The following is a 14,265-nucleotide window of genomic DNA, read 5'->3' as shown; positions in this document are numbered from 1 at the left end:
GAAAAAGAATCAAAGAATGGAAACTATCTATAATGGATAAGCTTACTGACGTTGAAAAATTACAAAAAGAAGAAAATACACCTAAATTATTGGTGAAAACCCCTAAATTAGTGGGTGGAAAAAGGGGTTTCCTTGGGGACCTGTGTGATGCACAGACTTTGTTAAAAGAAATTGAAATAAAGGGAACCTAAAATCATTTGTTTATGACCCAACCCAACTTGATTCGGGCATAGGCCATGGGTTTTTATAGTGTAGTTTCAATGCAAGTTGCACGGTTGCACCCAGCGTGGGCATCTAATTTTTTTTTATTATTATTTTTAAGTGGAAATCTAATTAATATTCTATGAGAAATTGGTTTAGGCTAAAACAATATTGTAAAGACCCTGGTTCCTTGGGCTATCATCTATTAATTACTAATTTACTATGCATGCTAAGGGTGTTTTTTGTTAGAAGATGAGTTAATATTCTATCTAATTTAGCAGAAACAAATTAATATAAACTAAATTAACTTAACCAATTTTGAAAGTAAGGTAATTATAAAACTTTATTAACGTAACTACAAAACTTGATAGAGGATTTTTAAGAAACGTAATTCTTAGTAGTAAATTACTGTTAATGATTTATAGTAATAATTATTAAATAAAAGTTCACTATTTTTATTAATTGTGTCAATATTTACTGTTAATAATTAATTGGTAGTAAATTACTGTTAATGGGTCTCCTTGTTCATTAATGGATTATTGTTAAAAGCAAATTATTGTTAATTAGTTGTAGGCCCGATTCAATCATATGAACCATACAATGGGCATCCTCGTTCAGCCAAGTTCCAACATTTCAAGTATCAACCATCTATTGGGCTAGTGTAGTGTACAGAACCTTATTACACATATGTAATAAGTGGGTTTCAAATGGGATTTGGGTTGACCCTCGACTGAAGTGTTGTCTGGACAAATTGGACCCGATTCTATCTTCTCGGGTTGGCATTACGGATAGGTGTAGGGTGCAGAAAATCGCCATACAATGTTTCATAGCAGCAGATTGAAGCATTGAGGTCACCCTGTGTTTTAACTTTTGGTCCACTCTACGTTGGCAACGTTGTCGGAAAATGGTGTCTGAAATTGCTAAAGATATATCAAAAATCGAACTTAAAAACGTTAAGAAAAGAAGGCGAAGCTAATAGGATAAAATAGATACATTAGATTATATTCGGCTAATTAAGGTCCAATAGAAAAGAAGTAAGTTTGCATTTAAGTGGGCTTCTGATAAAAAAAAAAAAAAAACATATGCTTTATTGAAATTCATGTTTGTATCTAATGGTGCACGATCTGGTTGCTCCTAGCTGGATGATGGTTTGGATGTCAATGGCCTAATTGACTGGTTGAACTGCAAGATAGAAATGATCAGAGAACCAGGGTGGCTAACCCGACATGGTCACTCCAATGCTTAAGTTAATATGTTGGCTGTGTATGCGAGCTAAAACTTGAACGTATGAGAGCTAGTAAGTAAATAATCACGCGTACCTTGTGTCACTGAGGTAGATGCCCTTACATAGGCGTTGTTTGGCATGGGCTTCACGCATCGTGTTCGAGGTCTCTAGGAAGACATGCCTAACCGGCCCAATGTCCTCGAAGGTAGCTGTGCACGTAGACCAGTCTTCGCACCTTGTTCGGTTTTGCTCTAGAACATAAGGTACGGGGGCCAACTTCGGAGAAACACGGGAGTGTCGAGATATGCATGTCGATTTGATCGGTGAGCACGTCTCACAGGTCATCACCTAGACCTCAATCAGAACGACAAGCCCTCATGGGAGGTTGCTCCTCATCGAGGTCACTTCGAGTGTACTGACGAAGTGCCACAGGTTGGCCTTGGACGATGTGCTACAAGCCACTCAGAGTCGTGGACGGGGTTGTTAACTAGGTTTTCGCCAGGTCAATGGTGGTGGCAGGTCGCTAGGTCGGATTCCATCTCTTTGGCTAAGGCAAGTCATTGCCTAGGTGGTGCCAAGGTGTCATCTACTTGTTCTGAGATGCCATGTGTCATGATATCACTAGAGGGCCAAATCCACATCCGCTACACTAAAAGTCTATTTGGTAAGAAGATAAATTTGTCAATGCAAAACTAACTCAACTTTACAATTTATATGAACCATTTTACACTCTATATATTTGCATCCACATTTATTTGCATCGTTTTCAAATGCAGACTAAAGAACAAACTATCAAAAGAACATAAAAAACTTACTAATTGCTTTCTCCAAGAGTTATAGAAGTAGACAATGAGTGTCTATCCTTAGACATCTTTGAGGGTTCTCTTGGGTATCAATTTTTAGAAAAAAAAAAGATAAAATAATACAAAGGATGTGGATATTGAAATCTTTCTAGCCCTTTCGATTTCTCAATTTTCTTGGACCATCAAGTATCAAACCTTTGATTGTTATTCTCTATTACAAACAAAAGAGTAACACGGGAGTGATTCCAAAAGAGAGGTTTGCTGACCCGAATTGACTCTCAATGCAAGCAATCCCTGAGGCTCAATTTGGAAGGAGTATAAATATAAATATGTACAGTATAAATACATATAAAATAAAATATAAGGTTTTGCATTCTATTATAAATACATATAAAATAAAATATAAGGTTTTGCATTCTATTTGTATTTGTACTATTTCCAAACTGTATATAGAGTGTAAATTCTTGTATTTTGTATTATCTTATATATATTTGTAAAAAGAAAGAAGAAAATTAATAGTTAAATGTAAAATTGTTGAGAGTGATAATGGGGCTGAGCTTTTGTTTTGATTTCAAAAACCACAACCATAAACGATGAATATATTTGAGGTTTGTCAATCATTTCCAAAATAATGAACTGGGTCTATCTAATTTGACGTACAAAACCAAAATAATACAACAAAATAATCAATTTAAGGTTAAATGATATGTTGACAAATAGAATGGGGCGGAGCCCATATTTTGATGTCCAAATAATTCCTTGGATGTCATAGAAAAAAATAAACAAACCTCTGTTTTTTTCTTTAATACCCTCATTTGCTTTTCGGTAAATTATTGGGGAACATTTATCTAATTATCCGAGTAAGTCTGAATTTAAGCATATTAATAAGTGGAGGAAAAGAAACTAACAAGGATTCCTCTAGTAACAGTGAGTGAATCGGGACCAGCCCAGCTTGAGAATCGAACAACTTCTGTCATCTAAATTGTAGTCTGTAGAAGCATCCTCAGCAACGGACCGGGCCCAAGTCCCCTGGAAGGGGGCGCTAGAGAGGGTGAGAGCCCTGTCATGCCCGGACCTTGTCGCACCACGAGGCGCTGTCGGCGAGTCAGGTTGTTTGGGAATGCAGCCCCAATTGGGCAGTAAATTCCGTCCAAGGCTAAATATTGGCGAGAGACCGATAGCAAACAAGTACCGCGAGGGAAAGATGAAAAGGACTTTGAAAAGAGAGTCAAAGTGTGCTTGAAATTGTCGGGAGGGAAGCGGATGGGGGCCGGCGATGCTCCCCGGTCGGATGTGAAACGGTGAAAGCCGGTCCACCACTCGACTCGGGGAGCGGACCGATGCGGATTGTGGCAGTGCCCCAAGCCCGGGTTGTCGCGTTATGCCTGTGGAGACGTCGTCACCACGATTGTGGAAGGTAGCACACGCCCTTATGTCACGGGGGTAATCGTTGGGGCCCTGTGCGGCACTTGAAAGGGCGAGTAAGCCTACACAACAAAGCAACACACACACAAAAAGGCAACAAGATGGAACACGAATTAGCAAAAGGCTATTTGTATTGCAATAATCAGTGGCAAGCACAAACACATAGTATAGTGTCGAGGGGATCTCGTGGTTAACCTTTACACGCTTATGAGCTCACTCGACTACCTACCTCCCCTCAAAGAGTACGTTAAGCTTTTGGGGGAGTGACAATAAGAAACATCAAAAATGTGAAAAATCGTACTACAGTATTACAATAATGCCATTGGTAATCCCCCCATACAAAAGTACATGCATAGCCCACCCATGACACTCTTGGACACTGGAGTGGCGGTTGTAGGCACGATGGTTGGCACTTGATGGCGCGGCGAAGAGAACACTTGTTATAGTCTCCCCCACTCAATTTAGTCTTCGTCCTCAAAGACTAGTTTATGCTTGAGGCTTGAACTTATTGGTGAAGGTTCTTCTACTGCTCCACGAACAGGGTTTCTTCCAAGGCCCAGATAGGAGATTGGTTAGATGGCTAGTGGATGTTCTGGATGGTGGGAAAACCTATGGCTAGTCCTTAAGTTAAATCCCTACTTGGCTGCTTCGAGGTAGGATTTTGGATGGTTCCCGATGGTGGTAGGAAAATTTGTGGCCAAGGCTGAGTCAAAATGGTATTTTGGATTATTAGGGTGTTGGTTCCCATAAATTTGTCCCCAAGGGTGACTCACAGGGCTACTACGAGATTTAGCTTGAGGGATGATGTGAATGTGGTCCCTAAATGGTTTGGGTGACACTCGCTCTCCCCGGTGGTTGTGGTAGTAGATGTGGGCAAAGTTTGACATGGCCTTGGGTCTTCTATTGGGCCCACCAGTTGTGGGTGTGTGCGGCTTCTGCTGCAAAGGTGGCTTTTGCTACTGTTGTTGTGGCGGCATTGGCACTGACGCTGGCGCTAGCGCTGACTTCTTCCTGGAGTTGCTATGATCACTTCTGGTTGCACTGGTGGTGGTTGTAGATCTCTCTGCCATCAATGGTTAAGGGTGGTGTTGGAGTTGCAAGGCAGAGACTTGGTTCTTCTTGGTGCTGGCGGTGGCAATCATGTTGACCATGCAAGTGACTGCTCATCCAAGATCATCAGGGTGTTGAGGTGAGGCGCCGGTGTCGCTTTTGCCTGTATCATGAAGTCCATTCCAATGACAATATCAAAATCATCTATGTGGACGACAGAGAGGTCAATCTCTCCATCCCAGGTGTCGAGTTGTAGTCTTACTTGGTGAGCCATGCCTTCAGTAGGTTTGGCACCTGTGTTAACTACTTTGAGCCAGCCAGGCTCTTTGGAAATGGCCAAATTAAGTCTCTTGGCCTCTGCAATGGATATGAAGTTGAGTGGCCCTTGTGTCAACTAGGGCCCTGGTTGGCCTCCCATCAATGGTTACATCAACATACCTCAATCCTCTCTTGACTGAGGAGGGTTGTTTGGAAGTAGCCCATTTCTTCATCATGGCATGAAAAGTTGGAGGGCGCCAACTCTTGGTTCCTGGGTACTCCGTTCCCCATCACTCTGCTCATCATTACCTAGCTTGGCAATGAGGGCATTCAGCTTTGCTCGCTTTGGGCAATTCCTGGTGAAGTGCTCCTCCCCACAAATGTAGCAAGTGGGAGAATGGCTTGGTCTCCCTTGATATCTGTTGTTGTAGTAGCTTTGACTTCCTTGTGGCTGCTTCCCTTTGTGGTGCTCGACTGGTTTGTGGTTGAAGGGTGGCTTCTCTTTCGGGGGACTTGGTTGTCTATCTCCCCCACTTAAATGTGTGGTACACGGGCTGGTTGGTCTGCTTTCTTCATCATCTGACAGTCTCTGTTCACTAAGTTATTCAGCCACGGCCATGGCGGAGGCAAGGTCCTGAACATTGCATCATTGGAGATTGAGCTCGGCCCAAGGCTTTAGGCCATCCATGAAGTTGAACAATAAGTCATTGTCTGACATATCGGTGACTGCTAATGTGAGGGCTGAAAACTCTTTGACATAGTCATGGAGGGAGTCGTCGTGCTTGAGAGTCTTCATCGTGTGACGAGCGAGGTATTCCACGTTCTCTGGGTAGAACTGTCTCTTCAGCTCTCTTTTAAAATCAGCCCAGGTACGGATAACACATGTACCACATTCTATGTCAACACACCTTCTGCACCACCACAACATAGCAACATCAGTCAAATACATAGTAGCAGTATGTACCTGAGTCATTTCGTCAGTCACATTGGTGGCGGCAAGGTACTGTTCCATTTGCCACAGGAAGTTGTCGAGCTCTCGTGCATTGCGGGTACCCGAATGGGGAGTTGGCTCCCTAATCTTGATGTGGGAGGGAGTATGTGTAAAGGGAGTGCTGGCTGGATTAGCAACGGCCCTTTTCAAGATTGCACATTCTGCTTTGAGCTCCTCTAATTGAGCTTGGGTGTCGAAGGAGGCACATGCGGCGGACTTCATTGAGGCCCACTCCGCTCTCATTTCATCTAGTTGAGCCTGAATGGTCATTGATGTGGAGGTGCTTCTTCTCCACATTGCCCACTCGTTCTTCATCTCATCGAGTTGGGCTTGAAAACTGTCAAGCCTGTCTTGGACCTACGAGTTGGAGAAGCTTGCTTCTTGTTGGCGCGCAGTGCTGCAAATTTACTTGAGCGTGCCATTGATTATGTCTTGGACCTCGTCCACGACTCCACTCAAGCGACCTTCAATCTCGACCAGTGTGTTGTCCAGGGCTTCCATGTTTTGATGCAGCTCGTCTATCGAGTCTCGTATACGCAGCATGCGCAACTCAACGGCTGCATGCTTGTTGGAAGATTTCTCACATCTGCTGGGCTTTGGTTCCTTGTCCTTGCCGATGTTGTCGGTGGGTGCATCATCGGCCTCATGGGCTGTGGAGAGTCCATGCTCGACCTCCTCCACAATGTCCCTATTGTGCTTCATGCTGTCACTCGCGTCGTGGGTCGAATGGCTTAAAAGGAGCTCCTGCTCTGATACCAACTGTCACGAGGGTAATCGTTGGGGCCCCATGTGGCACTCGAAAGGGGCGAGTAAGCCTACTCAACAAAGCAAACACACACAAAAAGGCAACAAGATGGAACACGAATTAGCAGCAGGCTATTTGTATTGCAATAATCAGTGGCAAGCACAAGCACACAGTACAGTGTCGAGAGGATATTGTGCTTAACCTTTACACGCTTATGAACTCACTCGACTACCTACCTCCCCTCAAAGAGTACGTTAAGCTTTTGGGGGAGTGATAATAAGAAACATCAAAAAGGTGAAAAATCATACTACAGTATTACAATAATGCCATTGGCAATCCCCCCATACAACGGTACATGCGTAGCCCACCCATGACACTCTTGGACACTGGAGTGGCGGATGTAGGCATGATGGTTGGCACTTGATGGTGCGGCGAAGAGAACACTTGTTACACTTAGGCATGCCTTGGCACCTGTATGCTCTGGGCATCGGCCTGTGGGCTCCCCATTCGACCCGTCTTGAAACATGGACCATGGTGTCTGACATGTGTGCGAGTCAACGGGTGAGTAAACCCATAAGGCGCAAGGAAGCTGACTGGCGGGATTCCCTTGTGGGTTGCACCGCCGACCAACCTAGATCTTTTTGAGAAGGGTTTGAGTGAGAGCATGCCTATCGGGACCCAAAAGATGGTGAACTATGCCTGAGCGAGGCGAAGCTAGAGGAAACTCTGATGGAGGCCTGCAGCGATACTGACGTGCAAATCGTTCATCTGACTTGGGTATAGGGGCGAAAGACTAATCGAACCGTCTAGTAGTTGGTTCCCTCAGGATAGCTAGAGCCCGGGTGCGAGTTCTATCGGGTAAAGCCAATGATTAGAGGCATCGGGGGCGCAATGCCCTCGACCTATTCTCAAACTTTAAATAGGTAGGACGGTGTGGCTGCTTCGTTGAGCCAGGCCACAGAATTGAGAGCTCCAAGTGGGCCATTTTTGATAAGCAGAACTGGCGATGTGGGATGAACCGAAAGCCGGGTTACGATGCCCAACTACGCGCTAACCTAGAACCCACAAAGGGTGTTGGTCGATTAAGACAACAGGATGGTGGTCATGGAAGTCGAAATCTACTAAGGAGTGTGTAACAACTCACCTGCTGAATCAACTAGCCCCAAAAATGGATGGCGTTGAAGTGAGCGACCCATACTCGGCCATCGGGGCGATTGTCAGGCCCCGATGAGTAGGAGAGCATGGTGGTCGCTATAAAACCCGAGGCGTGAGCCTGGGCAGAGCGGTCGTCGGTGCAAATCTTGGTGGTAGTAGAAAATATTCAAATGAGAACTTTGAAGGTCGAAGAGGGGAAAGGTTCTATGTGAACGACACTTGCACATGGGTTAGTCGATCCTAAGAGACGGGGGGAAGCCCGTCAGACAGCACGATCAGCGCGAGCTTCGAAAGGGAATCGGGTTAAAATTCTCAAACCGGGACGTGGTGGTTGACGACAACGTTAGGGAGTCTGAAGACGTTGACGGGGGCCCTGGGAAGAGTTATCTTTTCTATTTAACGGCCTGCCTACCCTGGAATCGGCTCAACCGTAGGTAGGGTCCAGCGGCCAGAAGAGCACCGCACATCGCATGGTGTCCAGTGCACCCTCGGTGACCCTTGAAAATCCGGAGGACTGAGTGCCAATCGTGCCCGGTCGTACTCATAACCGCATCAGGTCTCCAAGGTGAACAACCTCTGGTCGATGGAACAATGTAGGCAAGGGAAGTCAGGGAAATGAACCCGTAACCTCGGGAAAAAGATTGGCTCTGAGGGTTGGGCACGGGGGTCCCGATCCCGAACCCATCAACTGTCGACAGACTGCTCGAGCTGCTCTCACGGCGAGAGCGGGTTGCTGCGTGCCGGCCAGGGGACGGACCGAGAATGGTACCCATGCTCTTTTATTTCTAAGATAAATAAGGTAATGACTATTTTAGTTATAAAAATTTATTATTAAAATGTGCATTTTTGTCCCATTTAAGTGTTAGTGACTTTCCCCCAAAGTGGAAAAGTTACTTACACACCTAGGAGATAGTTACTAGGAAAATAAACTTTCCCTGGTCCCCACATAAATATGAAAAAAGAACATGGGTTTCTTGGTTAATGGAAATCAAAATCCCATTGACCAATTTTTCTCCATCTCCAAATCCAAAAATAGAACACCACGTGAGTGAGACAATGAAATTTATGGATTCCCTAAACTTGTGTTTCTACAATAGGGAGCTTCTTCTCTTGGTGTTTTGAAAGAACTCTCAAGTATAGTGGAGTTATTTGGATTTTTTGATGTTTGGAATATGAACTTATTGTCTTTCCAAGTGCTTTCGTGTGAAGGAAGCTAAGAATAGATAGGTGATGTGGCAGGTGAAGAAGGGGAGGAGTTTCCTAAGGGGAAGGAAATTGTTTTGTGAAGTTTTCTATCCATGTAATGTGATTTAGTTTCCATGTATAATAGGACTTTTGCCTTTTAATGAGAGGCCCTGTTTTGCCACATGGCCTATTGAGAGGCTTGAGTAGGGGAAAGGAAAGAAAGAGAGAGATTCAATGAAAGAGCTGGAAATGGGTAAGGGAAAAAGGAAAGAGAGTCAAGGAGAAATTAGGATTGGGGTAATGGGGAAAGGAAAGGTTTGTTGACGTGGAAAACATCGCTATATAATATTACATAGATACAAATTTGCTCTTGTAATTAACCTTTGTAACCATCCTATCTGTAGGGGTGAGATTTACAATAAGAATCAATAGAAGAAGCTGTTGAAGACAACTTATAATTTGATCCATATTACAATGCCCCTAACATGGCCATCAAGTGTAGCTCATTTGGAACCCTCCACATCACTCTCTTTCCATGTGGCAAATTCCACCCTAAAATCATGTAGCATAAAGAATTTTTTTCTAACTCCTTTGTTTTAAAACCTATAAAAAACAAGAAGAAAACAATAAAATTGTTGATGGCGAGAGGAATAATGTATACATCAAATATGAGAGATTGGATTCAGTTGTCACAAGATTGTGCTCACACCATAGTGCATGGAGATACTCCCTTTCATCCTTTCTTCCATATTTGGTGTTTCTACTATAAATGCCAATACTTATCCAATGCCTATACTTTTTTTAAGTGGAATTGGTTATTTGATGTGATGTGACAAGATAATTTATCAAAAATTTGTATTAACCAACAAAATGTTGCAAGTATAAATAACAATGATACCAAACACAACCTAAATCAGCCCAGCCTATCCCATATATAGTACATTCATGCTTAAACAAGCCCATGTAGAAGAATATTTCAATGATATAATGTCAACATATTGGGTTTAGCATGTCTTCCCTCAACCTGGTCTGACTTGAAACTTGGTTAAGGCTGATTGGGTAAATGTGGGTTTAGCACTTAACCCAATCCATTGGCATCCCTTTCTTGGAATTAGAATCAAGGGCACCGAGTCAAGTTTTTTTTTTTTTGGTCTTCAAACTACCTCCCAAGGTTCAAAATATTGACACGCCCAAGCGGTTCAGGGGGCGGTTTAGGTTCAAACTACTTCATTGGTCCACGCGGGTGTGGACGTATCGGGCAAATCGATATAGTGTTTCAAGCTTTTTTTTATTTTTTTCTGCAACCAGTTCAGAGGGGTCGGTTTAGGTCTCCTCTACCCCCTGAACCAGTCAGACCTCCGATACACTCACTGTAGGGGCATATCGGAGGGGTCCCGGAATGATACGTATCAGCCGATACGGGCCGATACATGTCGATACTTTAAACCTTGCTACCTCCCTAATTAATCTCACACTCAATTAATTTTTATTAATAAAATTTCATGCTCTCAAAAAGTTTCATTCACCCGAGCTAAATGAATGAATATCCTTGGTGTATCTTAAAAAAATAAATAAACATATTTTTAAATGCAAAATATATTTATAATATATTAAGGTGGTGTTGGACAACATAGTTGGTTTTGTTCTTGAAAATAAAATGATTTTACTAATATAGCAATTGTTTTTGTTAAAGAAATCCATGTTGCCCAACACCCCTTAAATATATTCATATATGAGAAGTTAAACATATTTAAAATACAATATAACAATAGCCCTCAACCCGGTTGATAGTGGGATTTGATCCAAGGTCTCTATTCCAACGAGTCAAAGATCCTCCCTTAAGTTTGGATTGAATTCCCACAGAGTACATAGTTGGTGCAAGGATAGCATATGAATGATTCCTTTAGTTACACTAGTTGGTGCAAGGAGATTGTTTGATCACATATGAATGGTCTTGTGAAGACAACATTGTAGAGATGAGAACATCTTTTATTGGATGCGAAGAATATGGTGGCAATTGATGGCCATTTATTTTCTTTACTGTTTGAGAAGTTTAATGTAGTAGCTCACAATGTTTCTAAATGGTCCTTTCAGTCAAATTAGTATATATAGAGACTGAACCAAACCAAACATCTTGTAAATAATTAACTATGGTTTGGTAGGAAAAAAAATATGGATCGCTGATGTGCCTATTTATAATTGGTAGGGCACACATCCCCAACCACAACTAAATTCGTTAATAATATATATACCATAAACTAGAAACATGTATATTTATAAGGGGAAAAGACTCCCTAAATTTTAACCTAAATATTGAAACATCCTTTCACTTTTCAGATTGAATTTAGACCTTCCCCTCAGATTTGAAAATTGTTGTTTCCAACAAAGGAGACCCTAAAGACTAAATTTGAGATTACATTGATTTGTAATTAATTAATGAAAAAAACATTGTCTTCGATTAAGATTGTTGACAGAAAAATCAATATTGACGAGGTTCATACATTTTGATATGGACAAGGGAATTGAACTGGAGATGTGGTTATTCAAAAGGGGAATAAACCTAGTGAAGCAATGCTTTTAATATAGCAAAAGGAAATTATTTCCAGTAAAATTATTCTTTCACAAGTCCAACAAGTGAAGACTTTGAAAATCACTTATATACTTTGGCATATATCAATCCAGATAATGCATTACTCTCACCTATATTGAGCTTTTACAAAGTCATAATCTTTAAAAATTGTTGCAAAACATTGCCCGTAAACCATTATCCTTAGAGGGTTCAATCCAGATAAGCTTGGTGACAATAAACAAGCAAGCTTGCTTGCAAAAAATGCCACAAAAATCCTAAACCATAGATCTCAATAATCGAAAGAAGACCATAAGAAGAACCCTATAAGAGTATAGAGTGCAAGTTCTCATGTTGTAATGTTAGGATTGAATGAAATTAGGGATGTACATGGGTGGGTCGGTTCATTTCAATTGTGCATAATTTTGTCAACTAAATCGGCGCGAACATCTCAGGTTGACTATTATGCTAACCGAAACCAGCCCAAAAAATAGTAAAAGCTAACCTTTCATAACAGCTGTTAGATGCTCAGTTTGGTCGGTTTAAATCGAACCAAGATCTCTATGTTTTGTTTTGATTGATTCTTTGATTCATTTATTTTTGCAACTCCCAATGAAAATGATTGATGACGGATTTTGACTTCAAAAGCTCATTTATGTAGATTTTTTTTTTTTTTTATTAATTGTTGTTTGTTGATGATAGAGTTAAAATCTATGAGAAATATCTTTCACAAATAATAATCAGTTGATCTTTTATTCAAAAATCAAAATATAAAGTAATAAATAACTAATAAAAATAGAAGAATGGCTATAAGCTATTAGAGGAGTTCTATTAGAGGAGTTCCTTTGATGTTTAATAATGGATATTGAGTACTTCACATTTGTATTATGCTTAGGAGTGGGAGTTATTCCTAGATGCAAGGTGGGGATGCAAAATGGATTAGATTGGATTCAAATAAGGGTATATCCGAATCAATTTGAATTTGAATCATATCGATAAGTCGGATTTTCAGGTCTGATCTGATCCGACTTGTTTCTATAAAAATTAATAAATTATTAAAGGAAAAATAAAATATATAGTTTAAATAATGAAAAAATGAAAAAAAATACAAGTATTTTTTTAATTATCTTCTGTTAGATAGTGTATGTCCTTAGCTCCAATCAAATTGATGTATATATACATTTATTATAAATAAATAAAAGCACATTATTGTTTTGTTTTGATATTGGTATGTTTCTATGTAATTACCCCTTAAACTTGACACTTATGTAACTCATGTTAGTTTACACTATTTTCAGTCGTTGGATGGATTTTGGGAGTTTATCCTGTCAAGGCTAACATTGATGTGCTACCAAAGAAGTTGGGGCAATTTGTCTCAACTGTTAGGATTAGACCCAAAGCACATGCAATGTATGTTTCGGTGAAACACTGAACCTTAACCATTTTCTAGTTATGCCCTAGACCTTGGAGATTGATTGGCAAAACTAAAAAGTTACATATAACCCCTAGACTTGATTATGATACTGCATTAGGTGTTAGATTGGATTATTTTTTATATGCTAATGAGATCCATTAAGGGTCAAAACCTGGGTATGTTGGGTCAGTCTAAGAATTAACTTAAGTGGGTGATCATAGTGATAGGATCGGTCCCTTTGTCGAATAAAGTGAATAATATGGCTTATACTCTCTCTGATGGAAACCTAAATTGTCGGTAATAGATTTCAACTATGTTTGAGATTTGATTTTGCAAAATATATTTATAGGATATATATTGTGTTTTATAAAAAATGTTTGCAAAATGTTTTAATTCCCAAGATCCATCTATGTAGAGTGTGACACTACACCTTGCAGCAAGGGGAGAGGTTCTTCCCTATCGAGTAGTGTTTGATCATTATGAGCCAAGAGGTTAAGTGTAAGAGACCATTAAGGGCTGATTACTTGATGTGCTTTTTCTTACTTAAGTCCATTATCATTGGGTCTTCATAAGATGGCTGAATTCAATGGTCATTTAAGCGTAAATGTTGGACCCATATAGAGCCCATAGTGATGTGCTTAGGGGTTCTCTACTTTTACTAGTGAATTCGACCAAGTCTTTTCATAGAGTCTGGGTCAAACTCATGTGGACTTATGTGAGGTCATTGTGGGGTCCTACACCATACAAATCATGCCTAAGTTGGCCATGCAACATCTTGGTTATGAGCCTTTGAAAGAAATGGGCCTAAGGCCCATAATTAATAAGATTAAGTAAGCTGTCACATGACAACTTAATTAGGAGAGTGCTCAATAAGGAAATAAAAGAAGAAGAGGGTAACCCATACTAAAAGATCACTCTCTCTTGTTCTCTCTTATTCTCTTTTTGTCTTCCAAGAAACCCTATTATGACCTAGGCTTTCAAGGACTGGTAGATATTAGTTTTCTTCTAATTTTTGCAAGAAAAATTTAGAGGAATTTCATTCACCTTCCCCAATTTGACCTAAGCAGTTGGGTTGCAGTTTTGTTGAAAAATGTGTTGTTGAATCAGCTTCACCTATACACTGCGCCATTTTCAGTGGATGTTGGTTTTATGATTGATTTAGGCATGAACTTCCACATTGGGATCTGCATTTGTGGTATTTGTATCAAGTATACATCTCCCTCTTTATTTGGTTTCAAATCTGGTCT

General features: G+C 40.8%; 1 pseudogene; it reads left to right on the top strand.

The window, feature by feature from the left end:
- Window positions 1-3,094: 3,094 nt before the first annotated feature.
- On the top strand, window positions 3,095-8,435 carry LOC148878505 (25S ribosomal RNA; annotated as a pseudogene).
- Window positions 8,436-14,265: the final 5,830 nt, after the last annotated feature.

The sequence above is a fragment of the Nelumbo lutea genome, chromosome 1 (assembly GCF_056320005.1).
Source record: "Nelumbo lutea isolate HS-2025 chromosome 1, American lotus-T2T, whole genome shotgun sequence".
In the NCBI taxonomy this organism is placed as follows: Eukaryota; Viridiplantae; Streptophyta; class Magnoliopsida; order Proteales; family Nelumbonaceae; genus Nelumbo; species Nelumbo lutea.
This window is presented reverse-complemented; position numbering and strand designations above follow the sequence as displayed.